Raw genomic sequence first — 26,358 nt, forward strand, 5'->3', positions numbered from 1 at the left:
AGAGAGTGCGAGCAGAGAGGAGTAGATGAATGTCAGCTGTGATTTGTGACAGAAGAATAGCAGCAAGAGTGAAAGGGAAGGTTTGCAAAATACTAGTGAGACCAAATGATGTAGAAGAAATGGTGGCACCAGAGCTGGAGGTGGCAGAGTTCAAGATTTTAAGATTTTCACTGGGAGTGACCATGAAGGACATGATTAAATGAGAGGCACAGCTCAGGTTGAGCTACTTGGAGCCAAGGTTAGAGAGGCAAGCCTGAGAAGGTTTTCACATGTGCAGAGGAGGAACAGTGAATATGTTGGACAAAAGATGTTGGGAAGATGGAGCCGCCAGGCAGGAGGAAAAGAGGAAGACCTCAGAGAAGAATAATTTATGTAGTGTAGGAGAACGGGCAGAGGGCTGGTGTGACAGAAAAGGATGCCTGGGACACGGGGAGATGGCAACAGATGAGGAAGAACTGACTGCATCTGAATAAACACAATACTATTTAAATCCCTTCTTAAAAGAATTATGCTCCTTCGCATCATCATCTTTTTATGCTGTGAATAAATTAGGACAACAATATGACAACATGAAAGAGAAACATTCTGATTAATTGCACTGAATCTGCTTTGTGCTTTATGTAATAAACAACCTCACACACATTATGTTAAAGTAAAAAAAAAACCCCTACATAAAATAAATACTTTGACATTTTGGGACATATCTTTATTTTCTCTGAGACAGCTAAAAAAAGAAAGACAATCGAAATAATTCATTTGTTGAGGAATTCTAAGGTGTCATGGTTGTGGAACTATTGCAATGCAAATAATAACGCAGATCACGCACAGGTTATTAGCTCTTATTTTTTGCTTTTCTCTGACATTTTGTAACTCTAGATCAAAGCACTGCCAGGATACTCAGCAAGTTTGCCGCTCCAAATGTCTGCAAGTGATAAGAGTATGAACATTTTGAACTTCGATACCCAGAAGTCCTTTAAGGTGACATCAATAAGAAGCACAGCGCCATCCCATGATGCAATGCAAAGTAATGAAGTTGAAAAAGCTGTCACATTGCTGAGGGCAGCTTTTTCTGGACAAAGTGCTGCTCTCTGCTGTATGGCAGTCAGATTGAAGTTCACTTTTAAATGTTGATGCTTCATTTCCTGCCACCAGAGCAGCCAGCGCATTCAACAGCAGAGTTTTATTTGGGGTGGCTCTGCTGCAGTTGGCGGGGATTTGATACACATTTTGGTTACAGCCACAATTCATCATTTATTCTCCTAAACAATGTCACTTATGTGATGTCAGCCACTTCTGGCTGAATAGAATAGAATAGAATAGAATAGAATAGAATAGCCTTTATTGTCATTGTACAGAGTACAACGAAATTGGAGTGCCACTCCCTTGGTGCAAGATAAATAATAAATATAAATGTAAAATATAAAAAGTACAATAAAAATGTGTTTAAAGTTAGGTAAAACAAGCCAATTCAAATCTTGTGCTTGACAAGAGTTAGAATAGCTGCAGTTGAAAAAGAATGTGCTACTTTTTGTGACAGCAGAGCACCGAAGCTCAAATATGGTGTTCCATTTTCTTGAAAATAACTTCTAGGTTCCAGGAAGACTATTTTTGCACACGCTGGCCATTATGTGAAATATGATTCAGGACATTTGCACGCTGACTCCAGTCCACAAGTTCATGTAAAACCACCGCATGGACAGTTTTATCCTCTGGGCCTCCTAAAATATTTGTGAATGTAGTGAGAAATGAATGTTGTCCTGCACTTGGCAAGTTGCCTTCTGACCTCATGTTAGGGTTTACATAAAATGAGCCAAAAACAAACATCATGATGTACCACAGATATTTGATTTTATAGAAAGTGTTGTTTGAATAGGCCTTTTTGTTCCATATATTAACTGAACTTTGATCATCCCTGCCTGCTTGTCAATTAAAACAAGGAAAGACAAATGTTTCACATTGTGCAGCAGCGAGATTCATGCTCTGTGCACGATTTTAAAGAATAGTACAATAAGTGCCAGGTACAATATACATGAATGTATTGCTTAGGGCTAATTATTGGACCTCCGTGCAACTCTGCAGACCTTTTCAAGAGCCAAAAAGCAGGAAAAAGTACATTCTTGCAGTTTCTTCTCGAATTTAAGATGCCGTATCAGGAGACTGATATTGCACTTTGGACATAAAAGCTTCCTGAAATCTTCATTTGACCTTTTTCTGATAACCTGTACTTGATCAGTGGTTAACCTAGCACCTAGAGACAGGTGCTAGGTTAACCAGTGATTCTAAGTGGGCTGCAAATTTAGATGTACAGATAAAGGGCTGAGTAAGATACAAAAGCACAAGATAAATGTCAAGTTTATACAGTTTTTAATTTTTGCATCAGTGTTATACAACAGCAGTATGTTATAAGCAAAGGTTAAAGCCCTTGACTTAGTATGACTTAGTAAATCTGGTAGTCAGTTTAATACAAAATACTGTCTGACACTCCTGCCAGCTGATGACACTGAGACAGTTAAACCTGCACAATCCCTTTTTGTCTGTCTTATCCTTGCCATGTGTTCTTGCAGATGGCATGCAACTACCTCTACATAAGAGGAAAACGCATTAACCCCTCTTCTTGTGGTGTGTGTGTGTGTGTGTGTGTGTGTGTGTGTGTGTGTGTGTGTGTGTGTGTGTGTGTGTGTGTGTGTGTGTGTGTGTGTGTGTGTAAGAGAGTGAGAGTGTTGACTGTGTGTTTCTTTGTCACAAGTTTTACTTGAAAATGAGAGTGGGAAGCAGCAATAAGATTTGCCAGGAGCCACAGGCAGTCAGAGATGGATCCAGGAAGACTGGGCCATCTGCAGACCCCAAGAGTACTGAAGACCTAAGGCCACACATCTCAGCGATATCTGTGTGCCCATTCCAGCAGGAGAAGGAGAGAGGTCCTAGATGAGGTGCCTACAGCTAACGGATGGGAGTCCCAGAGGATTAGGAACCCCGCTACAGGACGACCACCCTGTTGTGAGCTGAGATCAGGATCCCAGGGCTTCAGGCACCCAAGAACAGCCCAGTACCCCACAGTGGGAGGGTAAACTCCTCCCTTCATGACCATGTTCCACAGAAGCCAAGACTCAGCAAGCCACAGACCCAGCCCCAGCCTCGCACGCACACACATACCCACCTACTCACACAGCCACCAATGACACACAGACACTTAAAGACACACATCCACATGAACTGGGACGCAGCCAGAGTGCCCCACAAACCACCCGCAGACCTCTGTGTGAGTGTAAAAAAGTGTTTATGATAAGTTAAATGATAATTTTATGTTATTTAAAGATTATGCAGGAGATTAAGTGCAGGTCAATGTGGGTTGTTAGTAGTATTATTGTTCAGATTAAAGTAGTGTATTGTTTTGGTCTGGTGCAGGGCAGACTTAGGTTCAGAAACATTAGAGGGGAAGACGACACTGAAAGAATTCTCAAGTAAAATTTATGAGAAAACTTTGAAACAGGAAGAATGGGAATAGGAGTGTAACTTTCAAGAGAAAAAAACGTGTAAAACTTCATTTTTGGGCAAAGTCTACAAACTTTGAAGTGATTTTTATCAGATTTGACTGAATTTTCTGTACAAGCAGTTTTCATTTCCCATTGACCATTGAAATCCAGATTAATATGGACAGGACTTGTTTCTAAAAGGATAGCAGTCATCAATCTTCAGCAACACTTTTCAGATTCTACCTTTATGCTGGCTTTTTACTGTCAAGGGGTTTTTAAAGCAGCCGTGCTACATGCGCTTATATATTGTACAATAAAGCTGGCTGAATTCACAAACAGCAGAAAACCTCAGAGCCAGCAGCGGTGCAGGTCAGCTGATCGCAGCCTGCACAGAAAGAAAACAAATTTATTGGAGCTCACAAAACATATTATTTGACCTTTTTCTAAGTGAGTCATTTCCTTCTGCTGCACCACTACATGGAGACTTCTTGTTCCACCACCTACCAAATCCCACTTTAAGCCCTGGTTAGAAAAGTTAAAGAATTCATTCTGACAGCGTGGGAAAGTTCAAGTGACACGTAAAACAGACAGCCACACCAAATACCCAGGAATGCAGGCAGGCGAGAGAGGAGCCCTCTCTAGGCCCTGCGGTTTCTTATTTTGATTGGTTGAAGTCAGCTGTGTTCGACAGTGATAGACAGGTGTATTATTATCTCATTACCCGCCAAGTAGTTTTTCAAAATAGTTTTCCCAGCTAGTTACTATCAGTCCTAACAATAGATATTTCTTATATATATTTATTAAATAAAGTTCTTACCTTGATTAATATTATAATTATTACCAGTCACATTAGTGTTGCTTAAACTGATTGTACCTTGTTCACCTTTCCTTGTTTAAATATTTCTATTCATTTTGGTTTACTATAACATAGGTGGTATTTGTTGGGAGTAAATTACTTGGCTCACTGTCTTGTAGACTTTGTATTCTCAGAAAACATGAGCAACTGCCTCCTCGAGCCAAACTGACAAAGAATGAAGCTAAAGAAACCATTTCAGTTTTTAGATAAACCATATTCTTCTATTTTCACCAGTCTTGTGCACAAGTCCCTCAAACCAGCATCCTTTCTAATATCCCCCAGGGGGTAACTCAGTATGTAGTTGCTGAGTTTATGTCTCAATGTTTATGTTGACAAGTCACATGTAGTATTCCTTGTTTGTTCAGTCGAGTCTAGCCTCCCCCTTTACGTCCAGTTTCAAAACACCAAGATGAAAATAGTAAAAAAGCTCAGCTCGGTCGTCACGGTGACTACATCCATCTTTAGCATGCAGTTCATGGGCGTGATCCTATTCCAGCAGGGTCTCTGAGCTCATATCAGAAGCATTATAACCAAGAGACTTGGCTCTGTGAAAGAATCAGTAAAGGCAAAGAAAGTGAAAGAAGTATAACATACAGGTGAAACATAAAGGCTTTTGAACTTGAGGAAACTTTTTCGTGTTTTTGGTATGCAGGTTTTATGTCCCGGCACCCTCTGAAATTAAATGTAATTGAGAGAAATATCTAAAATAACTGCCCAGGAGTGTTACCAGGAGGGTTCTTCTGTCTTGTCTTTCCTCTCACAGCCGCACCCTCTGTTTGCCTGGCTCCTCCAGAGTTGACATGGTCCTGTTAAGAACGGAGTTTTTTCCTTCCCACAGTGCTTTCTCACTGGGGATCGTCAGGTCATTAGAATTCTCCTTCAAATATTGTAGAGCGTATAGCATGAAGTGCCTTTAGATAACTTTTTTATTAATAAGAGTGAATTAAATTGAATAACATACGCAGTGTTGGGAAGGTTACTTTTAAAATGTATTCCATTACAGAATACAGAATACATGCCCCAAAATGTATTCTGTAACATATTCCGTTACGTTACTCAATGACAGTAACGTATTCTGAATACTTTGGATTACTTAATATATTATCAATCAATCAATCAAAGCTTTATTCGTCACATGCAGGTTGCTATGCGTGTCCATAGTTCAGCTGAGACAGTGTCCTTCGGCCTATCAGGCTAAGTAAACAGTCCTCCAGCCAATCCAGGTGTCCTTGCATGGGATGGGAAGAATAGCCGTAACACAGTCGTTATCAGGGAGTGATTGTTCGGCTCCAGCCTTGGGCCTGCAGCTGGCGCCGTGATGGGGATCCGCAATGTTCATGTTGATTTTGTTAATTTCCATGCGAGCAGCCCAGGAGAATTTTCAGGCTGCTCTTTAACACTCTGACACTGGTCTCTCAATCTCTGTTGGAGAGCCGCGAGCCTCCCCATGATGGTATCAAACTTCTGTTCCATGGTGTCGTCATTCTTTTGATTCTGAGACCTCACAACTGCAGTGATCCGTTCCGCGATGTCTTCCAACTGTCGCTCAAGGGTCTCATTTTGAGCAGGCCTCTGTCTGATGTATCCCCCCATACACTCAATGGTGTTGTTTTGAGCATTCACAGCAGCTGTAAGCGTCTCCAAGGTGTTGACCATATTACGTTCGTTGTGAGAGGTTGCGCCTCGTTCCATTGCGATTCCAGCGGGCAGCCTTGGGGGGGTTTGAACAGCCGGTTCCGCTCTCTTATTTCTCCGATAAACCAGGGCTAAGCCAACTCCGATCAGCATGAACCCTGTTATCACGGTTCCGAATAGATAGATATCTTCAGCGTCCTCGATCGACAGTCCCGCCAGGCACATGATCCTCCAGTTCTGCCACCCGTCCATCGTGTATCCGGCAGGGAAAGTCCCTCCAGGGCACTCAGGCTCTCCCGAGCCCAGACTTCTCGTTGAGAAAAGGGTGTCAATAGCATTCAGAGACCAGTTGATCAAATCCATAATTCTCTTTTAGGTTTTAAAGAACGACAGTGGGAGGCTGTTCCAGGGAAAGTAATGCACACGAGACAAGACAAGGACATAGAGGCTAAGCAGGGAAGATAAGGGTGAGGAGGAGAGGAGAAAAGTGCGACCGCCTTCGCTGAGAGCTGAAGACATTCACGTTGCTTTTTACAACAACGTGAATGTACTATTGCTGTGTGATTTATTACTATTACTGAAGGTCCGTGACTCCGAACTGTAGTAAAGGGACCTCTGACTAATACGCAGTGTTGGGGAGTAACGGAATACATGTACCGCCGTTACGTATTTAAAATACAAAATATGAGTAACTGTATTCCGTTACAGTTACCGTTTAAAAAGGTGGTATTCAGAATACAGTTACTTTGTTGAAATAAATGGATTACACTGCGGTACTTTCCTGTTTCATATTGTCGCGGGTCAGGACTGTTTGGGTTTTGTTTGACAGCTACCTTCTGTTGTTCCAGGTGGCAGCGTTACGGTTGCCATGGTTACAGGGCGACGCTCTCTCTCTCTGCGACTGTGTGTTTCCTGGGTGAGAGAGCGCCTTTTCGTTGTTGTTGTTGTTGTGCTAAGCTAACAGGCAGAATGCTACAAGCATAGCTCTAAAGAATGTAGCATCATGGGCAGTGTAGTCCGTGTTGCAGGGAGAATGGACTGCCATACACGTTATGGGTCTGTGAGCGTGAGGAGGGAGAAAAAGGGGAGTGGAAAGGTACGAGTTGTCATCGAGGAAAAACGGGAGCTGGAAGCATGTAAATATAATAATAACCACTGCAGCCAAGAAGAGTGCCTGAGGAGCCCAGTTGTAAGTACGCTATTAAGACTCGACTGTACACCGTGTTCGTGTTTTCCTCCGAAAACAATAAGTTCCGTTGGAGCAGCCTTTCAACGCCTCTCTCTGTCTCTCGCAAGAAAAGTTGACCCACACAACAAAGTAAAGCTATTTTTCGGCTACGAGCCGACAGGGACCCCGCCGTATTAGTCAGAGGTCCCTTTATTACAGTTCGGAGTCGCGGACCTTCAGTAACAGTAATAAATCACACAGCAATAGTACATTCACGTTGTTGTAAAAAGCATGATAATATATTAAGTAATCCAAAGTATTCAGAATACGTTACTGTCATTGAGTAACGTAACGGAATACGTTACAGAATACATTTTGGGGCATGTATTCTGTATTCTGTAATGGAATACATTTTAAAAGTAACCTTCCCAACACTGCTAATACGGCGGGGTCCCTGTCGGCTCCTAGCCGAAAAATAGCTTTACTTTGTTGTGTGGGTCAACTTTTCTTGTGAGAGACAGAGAGAGGCGTTGAAAGGCTGCTCCAACGGAACTTATTGTTTTCGGAGGAAAACACGAACACGGTGTAGCTTACTTACAACTGGGCTCGTCAGGCACTCTTCTTGGCTGAAGTGGTTATTATTATATTTACATGCTTCCAGCTCCCGTTTGTCCTCAATGACAACTCGTACCTTTCCACTCCCCTTTTTCTCCCTCCTCGCGCTCACAGACTCATAACGTGTATGGCAGTCCATTCTCCCTGCAACACGGACTACACTGCCCATGATACTACATTCTTTAGAGCTATGCTTGTAGCATTCTGCCTGTTAGCTTAGCACAACAACAACAACGAACCATGGCAACCGTAACGCTGCCGCCTGGAACAACAGAACGTAGCTGTCAAACAAAACCCAAACAGTCCTGACCCGCGACAATATGAAACAGGAAAGTACCGCAGTGTAATCCATTTATTTCAACAAAGTAACTGTATTCTGAATACCACCTTTTTAAACGGTAACTGTAACGGAATACAGTTACTCATATTTTGTATTTTAAATACGTAATGGCGGTACATGTATTCCGTTACTCCCCAACACTGAACATACGTAAGTCATTGATTAACACACATGCGATTATAAGTCACATTTTCAGAAATAGAATTTTGAATAGAAAGATTTTCTCATTCCTCATTTGATTACCTCTAAAGACTTAATTAATTCACTACAAAGGGACTGGGGGTTAAGGACAAGTTGGTGAACTGAAAATGTGGGAAAAGAGTGGGGCCTTTAATTTTAAGCTGATAAATTGAGTGTGTGAGGGAGAGTGTTTTTTCCTGTTGGATTCAGTTGACTGAACACTTAAAAGAAAACTTGAAATGTGTAATATGAAAGATGCTTTGGCAAAAACAAGACTAGAGGTCCTGTTTTTCTGAAATAGGGTGAAGGCTCAGATCAAAGTCTAAGCTGGTACCGCATGGGCGTAATGTGGGTGCTTTGTAATCATCAGCATTGGCATAAACCTGGTGAATCTATCCTCCCATTTAAATGCAGCAGCAGTTGGGAGGAAAGAAAGAAAGAAAATGAGGTGAGATAAAAGAGTTCAAATACAGAGTTGGACAGAAAATGTAGAAACCTGAGAGGAACACAAGTCAAGACATTTTATTATTTTCAAGATATGTTCTTTAAAAGATCTGCTTTTGCATAAAAACAGGCACCGAAGTTGCACTAATGCATATAAACAGCTGCAGCTACACCTCTGCACACACAATGCCTGATCTAGAAATCTGCAAAAAGATACAGGCACATTATATGTCTGTTTTATTGTACATAGTTTTAAAAAAATGTACTTAAAATACAGCAGGAACACCATGATTTTAGTCTCATATTGTTTCTCAGCACTACACTTGCTGAGCTAATGTGAGAAAATAAAAGAAAATGATTGTTTTTACCTTTTTCAGGAAGGTGGTGATTATATTTGAGTTCAGACCGGTATCTTCCCTCTCCAGCTTTTTCCCAAACACTCATTGTAATTCTTCCTCTCAGTGCAGCGATGGATTTTTTGGAAGGAGATGCATCTTTGAAGCACTGCGTTTTGTAGTCGTGAGTTTGAAGTTGGTAAAATAACTACTCACTGCTTAATCAAAGCGCTGAAGACTTTTCTGTAATGCTCAGGTGTTCTGTGCTCACTGTGCTACCAGATGACTAAATGACACTTTAACCGAGATTGAACTGTGAATGGTGTCTTTGATGCCTCAATACCATATTTCTTTCCTATGCAAATAAGCAGAAGTCACACGTAATTCATAGCTTTATTACAGCTATATTAGATTTAATTAATCAATAAATATTATTGAATATAAAATTAATATCTTTGCATATGTTAATTTGAGTAATATATGCATATGCATATATACATATATATACATATATATATACACATATATATATATGTGTGTGTGTGATTCAAGAGAGAGAGACTTTGTTCTCAGGCTCCCTCAAGGTGTAAATGGAAAGTTTTGATGGAAAAAGCAGGTCATGTTGTTACTATACTAAGTTGACCAGTTCTCATTTATCATCTCACTATACTTACTATCCTCTCACAGGCATTTGAGCATGTGCATATCAGATATATGTATGTTATGCAGGAGTTGCTCCCAGTTATGTGGATTTTTTTTCTTCTTCTTCTTCTTTTTTTTTGCAGATGAATATTTCATCACTGCCGGATTCCACAGTAAACAGGGACGCAGCATCAGTTTATGGAGTTATGCGGTTCCGGAGCTCCTGCAATTTACACACTAAGTGCATAAACACATGTAAGCGCAAACACTCGAACGGTCTGGGATGCTCACGCACAGCTGCATGCGTACTTATAGAAAGCGTAGGGTGGGACTTTAGTGATTCATACTCAGCACTGTGATTCAAAGGTTGTTTTAATTCTTACAGTTTCCTGTTTCAAACAGAGAGTGAGCAGCACACCTTCAGCTCCAGTGGCCTCAATTATAGAAAAAGTTCCTCTCAGGGTTGTGTTCAGAAAACTGTGGGTAGAAGTCTGTGTCAAAGTTCGTAATTTATTCAGTTTGACCTTGAGGTGCAAATATTTTGAACGCTGCTGCAGCACTCATTCGCATTTACAACATAGCTGTGAAATTCATGATTACATCCACATAATGAGAGCCAATGCTGAGCCGCAGCGTGCTGTGCTATAATAGCGTTTAATTGTAAGAGTACAAAAGAATGTAAAAGTGCTCTCAGACTGTTGTGTTGTATGTGATAAACTGCAATGCGTCTTTGTTCTGTTTTGTGTTTTGATTATTTTATGAATTGGTGATGCACTCGAGTTGAAGAAAATCCTCAAGATGTAGGAGTCCAGCCTCTTAAGATGGGGGCTTGCTTTACAAGGAAACTATCTATAAAAATCTATCTTTTTCTGTATATTTATTTTAGGAATGTGATTCAAGAGTTTCAGCCTGAAGTATACTTACCATACTTGGGTTGTTAGCAATAAACACACTGGGGCTTGAAAAACAGAACAACATATTGAAAATAAGTAAACTTCCCCATCCTGCCATTGTGAACCCTCTTGTTCTGATTTGATTAATAATAATTAATAAGACGCTATATATAATGAGTATCTTACTCACTCACTACTATGCCTATATTAGTTTGTAAGACTTGTTGAGCGTTACACAGTTGTGGGAAAATGATTTTCACAGGACTCTATTACAGCTTCAACAGGAATTAAGAGATTAAAAATGCAGCCAGTTGCGTCTAATCAAGTGCACTTGATTAAGTGATCATCAGCAAGTAGGAGCACCTCAACAACGGGAGATATTTTTCAATTTACTGGTCTGGAGCTTTCAGGTGTGGGTTAATTCAATCTTTCCAGCCAATTCACCCCAACCCCTTTCTAAATGCTCAGCTCAGATAGCATGTTAAATGTTAAAGTAAAGAATAATTAGAAAAAAAGAAAAGATTGTTTGGACGGATTTGCAAGAGAAAACCAAACCAAATATGCTTCTACGCAAACAACAAGATGTCACAGTCCAGGTGAGCTGTTGGAATTTTCCAGTGGGTTCCAGGTTCACCTTCATTCACCCATGGGCAGGGCTATCATTCCCTCAACTGTACAACCACTTGGAGCTGAACTGAAGCAATCAGACTCAGAGATTTAAAACCCACACTGACGCCTTCTCACCATCAGTTCGTCAACTAACCTATGTTGGTAACAGGCTCCTTCACTTTTGGCTACTGTCTCAGATTCACGTACGTACCTGTTTTTCTTTGTGCTGCAGTTTTCGGGACCCGTCACAGCTCATCCTCATCCTTTGGAAAGCTTCCAGCTTACACCTGCCTGCCGTCCTGCCACCTTTTGGAATCTCTGGAACCCAGGTCACTGTTCAGCTCACCCGGAGCTACGCCTTCTCCCCTCAGAGCTACTCCTACTCCACCTGCAATGTAAGCCACTCCTTCAGTTAAGACACACCTGAGAGAATCCTTTGGAACTTCCTAACCCCTCTCTGTCCTCTCTGCTCAGTGCCACCTCAGGCACAACTCATTCATTCTTGTTAACTCCCCCTGGACCCATACCCCTCGCCCAGCTTAGTTGTATGTTGTATATATTCAAGTTCTCACGTCTCCTTGCCAAGTACTTATATTAAGAGTGTCTCTAAGTTAAAGTGTTTAAAACTTCCTCTATTGTCGTCGCAGTCAGTTCTGCACTTGGGTTGAGTTTCTGTACAAGCCTCCAGGTCCCCTTGACAAAAGACCTATGGAACAATGTCTTTTAGATAAATAATAGTGCACAATACCATGTTTGGCAATGAGAACAACCCATAGTATATTAGCACAAACACCTCATATCAGCTTTCGAGCACGATAGTGGGCTTGGGCTTGCTTTGCCACGGGACCTGGCCACCTCACACTCACTCAGCCCACCAGGAACCCCTCTGTATACCAAAGTATGGAGTCAAATGCAAGTCCATCTGTCTAACAGCTAAAGCATAGTTCATTCAACAGGACAATGACAACAAGCACAGCAGCATATCTACAGCAGAATAGCTGAAAATAAAAGAACATAATGGTGTTGCAGCCAGTCAAAGTCCAGACCTGAATCTGACTGAAAGTCTGCAGTGAGTGCATAAATTAGTGCGTGCAAATCTCAATGAGGTGAACATACGCTATAAAGAAGACTGGGTCAAAATTCCTCCACACCAATGTGAGAGACTGATAAAGTCACAGAGAAAATTATGACTTCATCATCATCTTTTTTTCTAAAGGTGGTTCTAGGAGCAGAATCATTGGATGTACTCATTTTTTCCACAGGACTGCGTAGAGTCTTGTTAAAATCGTTTTTTCACAGGACTGTATTTATAGATATGATAAATTTCTGGTAGTGGAATTAGGCTATTTAATTACACTAAGGTCTATTAGGGTACATGACATATCTAATAATTATCCAGACATTAATGGTTGAATTTCTTAATAGCTTGGAGAAACCACTCTGTAGACTGTGGCTGATTTGCATAATGACAAAACTTTATTGTCCACAAAAGTGCTGACAAAACGTTTTGGTAACAAAAGTTAAAAACAAGAAGTCATGGTCAGCATGTACACTTCACATATGCATTATACAGTAGCCACATGTGCTTCATGTTACAGGTTGTTGCTTTGGATTATGGCTGTAAAAGGGAATGAGTTTTCCAGTTTATTTTTTATGTTCTTTCTGAAGGCTTGGGACCTTTATGTTTTGATTCTTTAAAAAAAAAAATTAAAAAATAAAATAAAAAGCCAAGAGAGCTCAAAGTGCAGCCTGTGGACCTGTGGGTTTGTAAAGTTTTGTGTGATCCCCAAGTTCAAAGTTAAAGTTTGAAAATGTTTGCAGTGCAGGCCAAACAAACGTTTCTCTTCTGTTTCAACTGCTCTGCTCTACCATTAATAGCTAACACAATTTTTACTCAAACCCAGTGTGTTGAGTATTCAGGTAGAGTATAAAAGCGCTACATAAGAACTAGTAGGGGGCGATTGTGGCTTAAGAGTTGGCAGTTCGTCTTGTAATCGGAAAGTTACCGGTTTGAGTCCCGGCTGGGACAGTCTCGGTTGTTGTGTCCTTGGGCAAGACACTTCACCCGTTGCCTACTGGTGGTGGTCAGAGGGACTGGTGGCGCCAGTGTTCGGCAGCCTCCCCTCTGTCAGTGCGCCCACCGACGCAAACCCAACAGGAAGTCGCCATTTTGAAGTGAAGGTGGCATTTTGGCCCTGATTTTTTGAACCTGGAACTTCTCCTTGGGATTTGATCGTATAAGCTTCATATTTTGTCAGTGTCAACTACACAGCTGGGCCATATTAAACCGCAGAGCTTTTGAGTTTTCGGGATATGGTGTGGCCGTGGTGCTGTGGCGAATTTTGATGATTCGCTATGAAAAACTTATTGCCTCTCATTCTGTCATACATTGTCCAATCTGGACCAAAGTGGACACATATCATAAGGCTCCACCCCTGAACATATTTCAACTGCCATATTTGACATCAGTGACAGCGCCACCTAGTGGGAACAGGAGCTGTCATGTTTTACACTTTGGGGTAGAGTATAGTGATGGGTGATGTCTGCAGCCTCAAATTTCTCCAGGAAAGCCCTGAGGAGTTGGTCTTGGGTTACAGTGAAAAGTGTGAGTTTTTGTGAAACCATGTTACCCCAGCAGCATGGCAAACATTGATGTCTTTCCATGAAGAAACAAATTAGTGTAACTCAAAGAAATCCAGTCTGATCACTACCAAACTTTACAGACATGATGACAGACCCGCCCTGAACAGATTGATATGCCCATTGTCAGGAATATGCTGAGCGCCACCTAGTGGGAACAGGAAATGTCATGTCTTTCACTTTGATATATTGATTTTCACAGGGTTATCAGGTCCACCTCAAAAGTGGTGAATATTAAAATCAGTCCCCCATGATGCTTCAGTGAGAAAATTGTGAGTTTAAACTGAACGGCGCACCCGTTTGCCACCTGGTGGCAAAGCAGTTCACCATGAAAGATGAAGTCGCTGTTGAGGCGCTTGGAAAGTGTAAAAACTCTCGAAATTTGGCCCACACCTCCAATGTGATGAAGGCTTTCTTGTTATGTGATCATTTTCATGGAATATTGCAAAATGGCTCCACAGCGCCCAATACAAAATTTCAAAACATCAGCTCCTGCTCTGTTTTTCATCTATCAGTCTGAAACCTGGTAAGCTTATCTAAGTTAGCAAGATGTACAAAAAAGTCTCTTGGAGCAATATCCCAAATCCAACAGGAAGTGATTTTGGCGACATTTTCCCCTCTTTTCAGGCCTCGTACTTTTACAAACTCCTCCTCGGGATGTGTGGCTCAATGTGACAGGGTGCGAGGGCCCTCATAACACTGCTTGCAGCTTTAATAACAATTTTAACTGGTGTTTATAAATTGCAGCTTTCAAGAGTAACTGTCAACCTGTAAAACCTGGTGCAAAAACAGCTGCAATCATAAACCATAATTCTCTGAACAGAAAACCATGATTCTCTAACTGACAGATGCCTTTCTTGAACTTTCCGTTATTAATAATGTGAAATACCATAACTACCTGTTTAGGTTTCGGATCCTAGTTTGTGTTACAACATGCACCTTCCCACTGGAAACCCTGCCTGTTGAAAAATGGCCAGCTGGGAGTGACAGAAAGCCTCTTACTAACACAATTAAAAAATGCCAAAGAACAGAGCTTATGGTGTGACAGGGTGAAGGATTTCTAAATATAAAAGGGTTCAGTTAATACTAATTCATCTTAGTTGATATAAGGACAAAAATAATGTAAATATGGTAAGAAAATGTTTAAGAGGTTACTATTTTTCATTTTATATTAAGGGTTTTCAGTTTATTTAAGAGAACTGCGATCTATACATCACTGATTGGCTAGTGAGCCTTTTCTGGGATCAATTAGTAGTGTCTCTATTCTCCACTAGGGGCCTTTCGTGCGCTCTCCTCATTGCAATAAACGACTGCATGAGAGAAGCAAGTCAAAATCATTCTTTTGATTCTTTTCCCCCTGTTTTCAGGTAAAAGTGTTTGTCCATCATTAAGATATTTAATAGGTAACCCTTCATTGTTTTGTAAGCTTTAGAAACATTATTACAGTTGTTTTGTGCACATAGAAACAACAGTTTTGAGCCTGTCCATTAAACTAACAGCAGGAGCTAGAAACGTGGCTATTATTATCCATTTGGTGAGGAAACATGTTCCGATATATGTATAGTAAGCACTTTAGTATTGTGGTTTATTATTTAGCTTTTCCTTCCACTCTGTGACATTGAGCAGCACAGAATGTGACATATTTATGTTAATTTTCATTGCAATAAATGACTGCATGAGAGAAGCAAGTCAAAATCACTCGTGATTCTTTTTCCTGTTTTCAGGGGTGCAACAATGGCATCTAAATGAGCAGCTTATTTGTGTTAACGAGCAACTGTAGTGACTGTAGTGAAAAGAAAGCAAGTGTTAAATTGTCTGTCGAAAGCTCTGTTAACTTAATTGTCCCTGAGTTCCAAACCTCCTGTGGCATTAACATCAGCACAAAAATTGTGAGCCAGGAGCTTCATGGCATAACTTTCCATGGCCAAGCAACTCCCGTATAGATGCAATATGTACAGTGTACTGTAGCATGAACTCATCTGAAAACCCCAAAATGAGATATTGTGCAGTCACAGCGTTTGATGAGTTTTCTGAGCCACTTCTACAGCTAGAGATAATGTCGCCCCTGTTTGTCTCCTACTTTGCCATTGCAATCAAAGATGCATAATTTTGCACTATAACAGTGGCCACATTTGTGTATAGGTTTATTAATCAAATTTAATTTCTTTCTTTAAAAAAATAGAATAGCAAGGTTACTTGAGTCGTATACTCCCCTGTCAAAACTGGTTGCCCATCAAGTTCATATACAACCTTGTTTCAGGCTTAATCACCAAAACCTCTGACTATATTTAATTGTGAGGGTATTATTTATAGAATTTGGCAAAGATTTCTGCTTTCAGATTCGAGTACATGATATTAAGTACCGGCCTGCTTTCAGGTTTACACATCAATAAGTTAAAGAGACCGCTCTTCAGAAAGTCTGCCTCTTCTTTTTCTTATTCTTACTATGCCTTGCAAGTGATGAAAAAATGCAGTGTAGAGTAGAGTAAGGTAAGAAACAAAACTAATCAGAGGGTATCAGCTATACATATGCCAGGCAGAACAGCTTCCATACTACTTTTTGCTTAGGAAACAATGTGTCACTTCGAATTAAACAGATAATAGGCAAACAGGTGAAGGTAGTATAGTGAACAAGGAGAGAAGAAAAAGAGATTCTTCTGAGATATAAGGACTTAAAGGAAACATTCTGAAGATATATGCAAGAAGGAGGGTATGTGGGGGGAGCAGAAAAGAAAGAGTTGCCTACTAATATTAATAATTGGCAAGGGAGAGAGGAGGAGGAGGAAAGGAGAGAAGAAAGCAAAAAAACTGGAGGGGGAAGCGGGGCTAGGAAGAAAATGAGCAAGTGATGTTTAAAGAAAGACACTTTGTTATGAAAAAGAAAAATGTCCAGTCTGTATGTATGTGTGCGACCTTGAGAAATCAAATCAGTGCCTACACATAATTCAAGACATGCAGAACCACAGACACATAGACATGCACATACGTGTGAGTGGAGATGATGTTACAGGCTAGTAATCGGTCCACAAGCCTCATTACACCTGAGGAGGATTGATCCAGTGTTCAGAACAGCAATCAGATAAACAGCAGGAGGTGAGTGTGTGTATGTTAACATTGGTTTTCTCAGCTTGAAAGAAAAAGTGTGTCACAGACGTGGGAGCTCTGTTCATTTGTATCTGTTGGATGTGTGTGTGTGTGTTTCCGCTGCAGTAATCCCACTGACAGTAGCCTTACTGCCCCAGCTGTGGCCTGACCTTTTCTCTAATTGACTTTAATCAATTGAGCTCTATCCTTTCTATCAAGCTGTTCTAAAGGGGGATGATTCTCCTCTTCACTCTCTGCATGTCCCAATCAAGCCTGTATCTTTTTTTAAAAGAATAATGCCACTTCACCATTCATGTGCAATTCAGTCTTCGAGAAATCTCACATTAATACACTAATGTTTCAATTTAACTGCAGCACCGCAGTCAGTGCAACCAAAGGAAATGAATTTCAAAAAGAGTCATATTTACCAGAAGTAGCTGCTTGACGCGGTTTTGCCCTTCTGTATTTTTAACCTTCCTTTATTCTAATGGATAAATTAGCCCAAACTGCTCTTCTGTAAAAGGGATGGACTCTAATTGCTTTGCAAATGAAAAGCTGGGAAGTCAAGTTCACCAGCTGTGTTATTCTCCTAAACTTTGTCCTTGCTTCATCCTTAAATAGCAATAACTCAGCCAACAAAGTGTTATCAACTCTAGGTGCACTTTTTCTCTTCCTCTGGAGCTTTTCTGCTCATCACTTGCTCCTAATGTGGCTCAGTTTTTAGGACAAAAGCTGGGAAGTTATTAAAGCATTAAAAAATATTGGAAAGTTTGATCTGTTTCAGACTGTGTGACGCAGTCAAAAGCTTCAGGCCATGTGAGTTAGTGCCCCTTGAGTTGGGTCAGCTTGTCATACTTTTTAGTGCCTCACCCATGGGTGCCTTTCCTTTCTTTACCTCTTTCTCTGTCCCTCGTCTAAGTGTGGACATGTATGGCAGGCTCACCTTCCTGGGGAAGACCGGCAGGAGGTGTGTTCACTCATTTGTTCCTGTTGAATCGCGGGCCTGTACCCCAGTCTCCCTCCAACTCTTCGTACACATAAAAGGATTGGCTCCCCAGATCATTACAGCTCTAGGAGCGATCATCTCTGGTGTACTGGCCAGCTTTCCCTCGACTTCCAAATCAAACACTCTATGTGAAAAATTCCCATTCGAAAGGATTACTTACTGTACCTGTGAAGAAACTCACCTGCCTGCTCTTCTCCGACCTCTCTTCTGCCTTTCAGATTCTAGTTTTGTAAAGAAATCCAGCAAACTGTTTTTCTGTCTCAGCGTCTGCCTTTGGGTCCTCTACTTTGGCTCAAACCCTGAAACAGCTGCTGGTTGCAGATGGTTATTAAATAGTGATACCTTTTTTTTTATAAATTTACAATAATATCCATGATGAGCACAGAGAACTCAGGTTCAACACAATCTCATAAACAAAACATGATCTAGATATCGTCTTGTGAAAGCATCAGACCACACCTACAGCAAAGTGTCAAGACTATATCTGAAAAAGGTGTGATGCAAAATGTATCTGCAGACAGATGTAAATAAAATCCTCTAACTTCAATCTGAATCCTCTGCCCAGGTGGAATTAAACGTTCTTGCATGCATATTGGTGTGAATGCAAGGATGTATTGCTTATTGGGATTGAGCTTTGTGCTGTTGTATCTGATGTATATGCTTTCCAACTAAGCTGCATATATACCAAAGCATTCTCTTTCCATTTCAAGCAAATATAATAGAATGGAATGCCTTTATTGTCACTATACAGATGTACAATTACAGACAGATGGAAAGCTCACCATCAGTAGTCAGATCCGCTTTGTGGTTTTTAGAACAACCTTGATTAGATAAGTGGAAGAGGATGGAATAAGAATAAAAGCTACACTTTAGGGAAAAGATGTATAGTGTACTTATATAAAATGAAAAATATGTATATTTACAGGAAATACTATGAGTTTTGTCATGTTGGTCAAATTTTGCAACCAAAAAACCATCAGGAAGCTTTGATGCATCTGTTGTTTGTGACAAGATATCTAAAAGACATGAAGTGTTTGCTTTACCTATTCTGAACTTCTTAAATCTTGCCCCTGAACAATGTAACCACATTAAAAACAAACCCATTTCCAAAGCTGTTGGAACTGTAAAATATTAATAAATAGAAAATACAATGATTTTCAAATCTCATAAACCCACATTTTATTTACAATAAAACATAAAAAGCATATCATGTGCTTAAAGTGAGTCTGTTTGATGTAATATATTTGAGCAATTTGGACAAGTTGAGACAGGTCCAACAAAAAGCTGGAAAAGTAAGTGATACTAAAAACAAAGAACTGGATGAATATTTTTTTAATTAGGATAAGGGCAACAGGTCAGTAACATCAGCATCAGAAAAACAGAGTTTTCCAGAAGTAAAGATGGGCAAAAGTTCACCAATCTGCAAAAATATGCATCAGCGGATTGTATGACAATATCAGAACAATTTTCTGAAAAAATTACAAAGACTAAATATCTCATTACCAAAGGGTTCCAGGAATCTGCAGAAATCTCTGGGCACGAGGGACACTGCTGGAAATCAATATTAATCAATTGAATCAATCAGTTTGCCACTGGATTAAAATCAGGCACGTCACTGCATCTGCTCAGGAACACTTCCAGAAATCGTTGTCTGTGAACACAGCTCTCTGTGGTATCCACAAGTGTAGGTTAAAGCTCTGTCAGGCACAAAAGAAGCCATATGTGAACGTGACCCAGTCTCTGCAGTCTTTGCGGCCAAAGTTTATTTAAAATGGACCGAGGCAAAGTGGAAAAGTGTTCTGTGGTCAAAATCAATGATTTTTTTATTTTTAAACATGGGTGCTGCACCCTCTGGACAAAAGAAGATAGAGACAAGGCAGCTTATTATCAGCGCACAGTTTTGTAAATTTCAAAAGTCTGCATCTCCAATGGTATAGGGGCTCGAAAGACACAAGCTGTGGGCACTCCACCTTTTTCTTGGCGAGTACCATGGCAGCAGATGTGGAGGTTTAGATTCCCATTCCTATCTCTTCACACTCTGGAGCTACAAACCGCTCCAGTTCGAGCTGGAGGCCACCCCGTGATAAAGCCAACAGAGTCTGGCCGGACCCATGGGCTAATGCCCAGCCACCAGGCGGGCATCATAAGGGTCTTCTTTTGGGGTATCTTGAAATAAAAACACAACAAATAAGACCCAAGATTCAGCAGCTAGAATCTTACATCAGACAAGAATGGGACAACATTTCTCTCGCAAAAGTCTGGCAAATGCGTTCCTCAGCTCCCACATATTTAATCAAGAGTGGATGCTACACAGTAGGAAATATGGCCCTGTCCCACCATTTAGAGTTATTTTTTGGCATAAAATTCAGAATGAAGTAATATTTTTTGTAACATGTTTTTCAGTTTAAACATTTGAATAAAAGTCTGTGTGTCTTAATTATAGTTTCATAAACACCCCAAAGCTATTGCAACAAGGAAATATGATGGACAAGATTGTTCTCATGACGACGTACAAGAACATTAAACATGAAAACATTGTAATTCCTCTTATTGTAATTATTTTATACTACATTTGAATATAGGAATTTTATTTTTCTGTTGTCATCACAATGTAAAGTGTAATTACTAAAGTTAAAGGGAGCAATTCATACATGTAAGGCTCAGTTCTCCATCGATGCTAAAGGTGTGAGAGGTGACACAATATCAGCTAAATTCCATTATGGTCCTTTGATTTAAGTGAATGAATGAGTATTTCCTTACAGCAGATTACTGTTTATTTAAATTAAAGGGGACAGATAATGCTCATCTTCAGCTCTGTATCTGTATTCTGGCATTAAGCTTTTTTCTCATACTCTCTCATATTGGCCTTTTAACTCTCTGTGGTATAAACCTTTTTTTTTTTTTTTTTAAGTTTATTGCTTCTCTAAGTCTCAAAATCATTTTCTTCATTTTTTTCCTTTTGGCTATTAGAATATGCGTCCTGTAGTGATGTCACATTAATGTCTACAATGTTATGAACATAAGTTCATTCAAATCCCGCTGAGAAAACTATTGAAAAAGATCTGAAAATTGTTCTCTGGTATTTTGGCAATCAGGGGGTAAAAATGATGATTCAGTCATGATTCATCTCTGGCAATCTTCTGCGGATACGTCTAAAAATCCAGCACTTCTTGTGTCCAAGAAGAACATCTGATCATTATGGTCGGTGACTGTAATTCCTGAGTTCCTTTCAAGTGACCACGCGAAGCATTTTGTACCAACATAATGTGAAAATGAGATCCACAGTTTGAGTCCACTGGATGTTGTTTTACCATTTAAAGTCTACCAAAAAAAAAAAAAAAATGCAGATTTGTTTCAAAGACGTCTGTGACCTCAGGTGTTTGCAGCCCTCTTTCCTTAAGACCCACTTTCTTGTGGTTTGCAGGCTTTGCAGATGGTAACAAAGTAAAGTCTATATTCATTCTGAAGACTGTATGGACTTGTGGCCAAAGACTTTGTGGACACACAAACGGAAAGAAGCACTGGAAACCAAGTAATCAGTTAGACTGTGTATCATCATCATCATCATCATCATCATCATAATAATAATTTAGCCACCATTACTAGCTGGATTTAAGGACTGCCAGGGTTTTTTGTTGTTTATTTTGGGGGTTTTTAAAGAATCTGAGGTTGCCATATTTTCTTATTAGCGCTAAGAAACAGATCAATAAAATACTAGAGTTTTTTGTTTTTTTTTTTAAAAAAAGCTCCAAAAGGCACCAACAATCCACACTGAAGAGGATAAGTTTAATGGCTGAAACAAACCCAATATCATAGCAAAGTAATGGACACACAAGCAGAAGGTGCAGTAAGTTACAGTACCAGGAGAGGGAGATATTTATTTCCAAAGAAAGAGAGAGACATTACTAATACATTGTTAATACATATTAGCCAATGTACCTTAATTGTATCTGGCATAGAAGGACCCTAGAATGTACTTCATACTCTCCTTGGTCACCAGTGACTTATTGGCTTTAAATATATTATCTCCTCCTGCTGGTACTATGTGCAAGTGTGTCCATTTCACATTTTGGAGAGTATGATAAAACATTGTGTTTCTAAAACTAATGGGCAGGGCCTTGCAGACTCCACCTATCTGTGTAAGGATTCCTGTAATGACCCCTTTACATGGAAACTGTCATGCTTTGCATTTATTTACTGGTAGGTTGAACCAATGGCCCAAAATTTGTGTAGCTAAGATGTACTATGTCATTTATATTTTTTTTTCTCAGGCATTCATTCATGACCCTAACATGGACTTTTTGCACGAACAACATGTCGTTCTGTGTTTCTGTTGGTCATGGTATGATATGTCATATCATGCTACAGTCACCCTTCATGGTGGCTTTATTATCCAGTTCTGGAGTTTGCGCCTACAGAACCAGCCTCAAGTGGCCATGAAGAGGAAGTGCAGTTTTCAACACTGCCTGCTTTTCAGAGCAGATCAATACCGCCGCAGGGATTAAACTTTCATGTGTTTAATGTATTATTGTAGTTTTAATATGAACCTCAAACAATGGAACATGACACATATAATACTAAAATAAGAAAAGCAAAGGTCCCCTTTAAAATATTTTTCTCTTACAGTACCAAAACTGTTAGCTCGCTCTAATCCCCATTTAAACACACGCTCACAGACACACACACACACGAACACACACGCGCACATTAAGAACCTAGTGTGACATTCACTATGCTTTCAATCCCTCCTCTGGCGCTCTCTCTGGGAGCCACTCGATCTCTGATCGATACTTTTTCTCGCTATACACACACACGCACACAAGCTGTAATGGTGGATGTCTGAAACACTCCTATTCCCCTCTGCATCCTTCTTTCCCTCTCTTTCTTGTTTTATCTACTTTTATCTTCCTTCAAATCATCATATTGATGACAACCAGATTACTGCTTGTCAAAAAAAATGTCTTCCTTCTTTGATAAATAGTCAGAGAGCTGTGGATCATGTGGGACGCTCTTCTTTTGGTCTGTAAATATGGTCTGGTTTGTGTATGCGTACTTATTCATGTGCAGCTCTGTATTGCAGCAGCTTCTGTTTATTCAAAACCTATAAAACAGTTATCATGATCGCTCCTGCAGTCCAGGTATGCTTTTGAGCCACAAGGGATACAACTGATCAAAGATGGGCGGCTGGTGTTTGTGCGTTTATGTGCTTGCTGAGATCAAGGGTGTGCAAAACAAACCAAAAAGTGTTTTAAAAAGTGTGGTGCATAAACAGGCATGTGTGCATGTCTGAGAGTTTAAAGTAAAAGACAGTTAAAACAAAAAAAGTCACTATATTTGGGGGGGGGAGAGCAAAGTTAAAAGTCGTGTGTGTGTGTGTGTGTGTATACGGGTTAGTATAAGGTGGGTATGATTAATTTCCCTCTGTAGCCGTGGCTCTAATTCCCAGTCGAGGTGGGAATGGTCCCTGAAAGAGTCCCAGTGGAAATCACAGTAGGCAGGCAGGCAGGCAGACAGCAGCTCTGAGAAGCACTGATGAATTATCCATAGAAAGAGAGAGGGTAGGAGGAAGAGGGAGGAGGGGATGATGGGGAGAGAGATAGAAAGGTAGGGGAGCAATCAAAAGTAGAAGGCAAGTAGGAAAAAAAATGGAATAAGGAAAGGAAACATGCCAAAGAGTAATGGAATGTGGAGGGGGAGAGTGAGAACAATAAAGAGTGTTTGCCGAGAGATGGACGGAAAAGTGAAAGCCAAAATGTTTTCCTTCCTGGAAAATTCACACTTAGGGCTCTTTCCCCCCCAGTGTGTGTTTATCCTTGCCATTGGATTAGGGTGTCAGTTTGGCCACATCTGTTTGGAAATATAAATCTTCATGTTCTGTCTCAGTGCTGAATATTCAATGTGCTCCAAAATCTCCCAGGTGAAGCTCAACTGGGAGGGAAAAATCCACCCTGAAAATATTTCACAGCCAAGAGCAAAGGTCAGGGAAAAGTTGAGACAAAGCATCCGTGCTCTGTTTGCAAGAATTTGTGATTCATGACTGCCATTTTAGGCTAAATATGTCCTCTCCATATACATACACATGCCTCAGTTTTCCACTAACTGTTTTATGTAATATATTAAATGTGAGTTTGTGGCAAATTATATGACACATGGTGCAGAGAAACATACAAGGAAAAAAAAAAAAAAAAAAAAGAAAAAAAGAAAAGAAAAAAGCAAAGGGTAAGAAAATTCCAACTGTACAAGGTTTGTTTTTTTATGTTTGTTTGTTTTTTAAAGCAGAAAAATTAAGTTTTTGGTTGAAGTTGATTTAAAGGGCCAAACATATAGGGAACATTAATTGGTCTGTGAATAACAGGCTGGACTCAAAATGCAGACACAGGCAGAGGTGGAGTGATTATCCCAAAAGCAAATATTTATTTACAACACACAAAACCTGGAACTATGAAACATAGCTATACGTCATACTAGTGGTGGCAATTATGATACAGCGCAGGACTGGGATCAGGATGCGTGGTGCTAAGGTCAGAGGCTCTTTTAAGACAGGTTTCAGGTGGGCTTCAGGAGGTAAGACGAGTAAACAGGTGGTAATACTTTTTTACCTTACTTGTGAGCAGGACAGAGGAAGTGTGGAGGAAAACTGCCAGCGGGATTCGGGTGAGTGTCCTTTTGGCTGTGATCCAGAGAGTCCAGAGTTCCAGAGTGATACAAGACCAGCGGTGACAGCAGGAGGGCAGGCATGTGGAATAACTCTGAATGATGGAGTGATCAGTGATGAAGAGGTAAGTGAGGAACTGCACAGATGAGTGAATGGTCCGAGAGGTACTGTGACACAAGAAACGACAAGTTAGCACAACAAGAATGAATAACATGAAGTACACAACTTGAAGGCCTGGCACTAAGCTTAGCAGATATTCTGGCAAAGACTCGTTGTGAGCGGCGGTCTTAAATAACGCCAGCTGAATTACCAACAGGTGTGGAGAATAGGCGGGCTTATGAGGCACCACCCAGGGGTAGAACCATGACAGGTCTGTAGCTATTTATGAAGAGGTTAGTAGAACAATATTAGCTTTATATAATATTTTTATGTTATACTTTTTGTTCCCTGCTCTTTGGTGTTCTCATACTTAGAAAGCAACAAAATGAATTGTGACACTGTAAAAACTAGATCATTGTTTTCTCCTGTTTATTCTCTGACACCTTTTCTCTTATTCCGAGTGTTTTGCATTGTCATTTATTTCATTTGCCGTTTCCTATAGTAGACTTGATGTATTTTCTTTTCTATTTTTCAGGTGAAATATGTTTGTTGTGCTGTTGTAGAAATGAACATTAAAAAGAAGAATTTCACTTGTCGGAGGATTAGTTATGCATTTATTCTTTTTTGCCACCCATTCCCCCCCCCTTCCTGTTTTGTGATGTAATACTATGCAGCCCTTTAATTTGTCAGTCCTCCAATCACACAGTTGCTGATCATTGTTTCCATCATCATTTGGATCCCATTGACCAGGAGGCATATATCATGGATGATTGAATCCAGCTTGGCAAATCGAATTCTCGTTAGCCTTTTGAAGAACAGAACAAAGTGAATTAGCACAAGATTATGGATGTAGCCACCATGACATTACCTACTGGTTTACAAAATCCCATTTTGTGTACCGAGTCATTCTAAAACATTGGGATGCTGTAAATTCATGTTGTAGTTATTTGCCAATCTCAGCATAGGCCGATGCAAATCATACCCTGCTTTATTCTACTTCTGGGCCATAATTTAAAAAGCAAACATGATACTGTATTCCGCAAGCCTCAAAACCAGCAAATGAGACCATAAATTCCTCAGGACAGTGTTTTCTGAGGTTATGGATCAAGGGACCCAAATGAAATTTTCCCAAAGACTTGTAGCTGGACTTCTTTTTGCCATTTGCAAGAATACAAATTTCAGACATTTCACGCTTGCTTAACTTTGCAGACTCCATTTTTTGTATATATCTGGTGTGCTTGCTGCATGGTATGTTTTCTGCACAGAAGTGCTAATATAACAATAACAAGAAGAAAAGAGGATAAGAATAAAAATATTAAAACTTCGAGGGCCTCCTTTGAACATTTCCAACATTATATTTTTATGTGTATTTTGTTTAGCTTTTTTGTACAATTTCATTACCTCTTCAAATATGTCAGTAGACCGAATTATTTTTTTCACTGCTCAGTATGAATAAACGTATGTTTAGCAGTCAGAGACAAAACTGTGCCAAGGTGTTGGCTATAGGCTATGTAAGAAACAAATAAAAAGAATGATATGTGGAGGAGGAGGATATTAAATTGTGTGAAAATAGTTACGCATACAAGCATCAATGATGGTGTGTATGTGTGGATGTGTTCAAAAGAAAGTATAAACTGACATGAGCATGGAAAACGTATATGCTTTACTCATGTAATTACTGCAC

This window comes from Maylandia zebra, linkage group LG7 (assembly GCF_041146795.1).
Source record: "Maylandia zebra isolate NMK-2024a linkage group LG7, Mzebra_GT3a, whole genome shotgun sequence".
In the NCBI taxonomy this organism is placed as follows: Eukaryota; Metazoa; Chordata; class Actinopteri; order Cichliformes; family Cichlidae; genus Maylandia; species Maylandia zebra.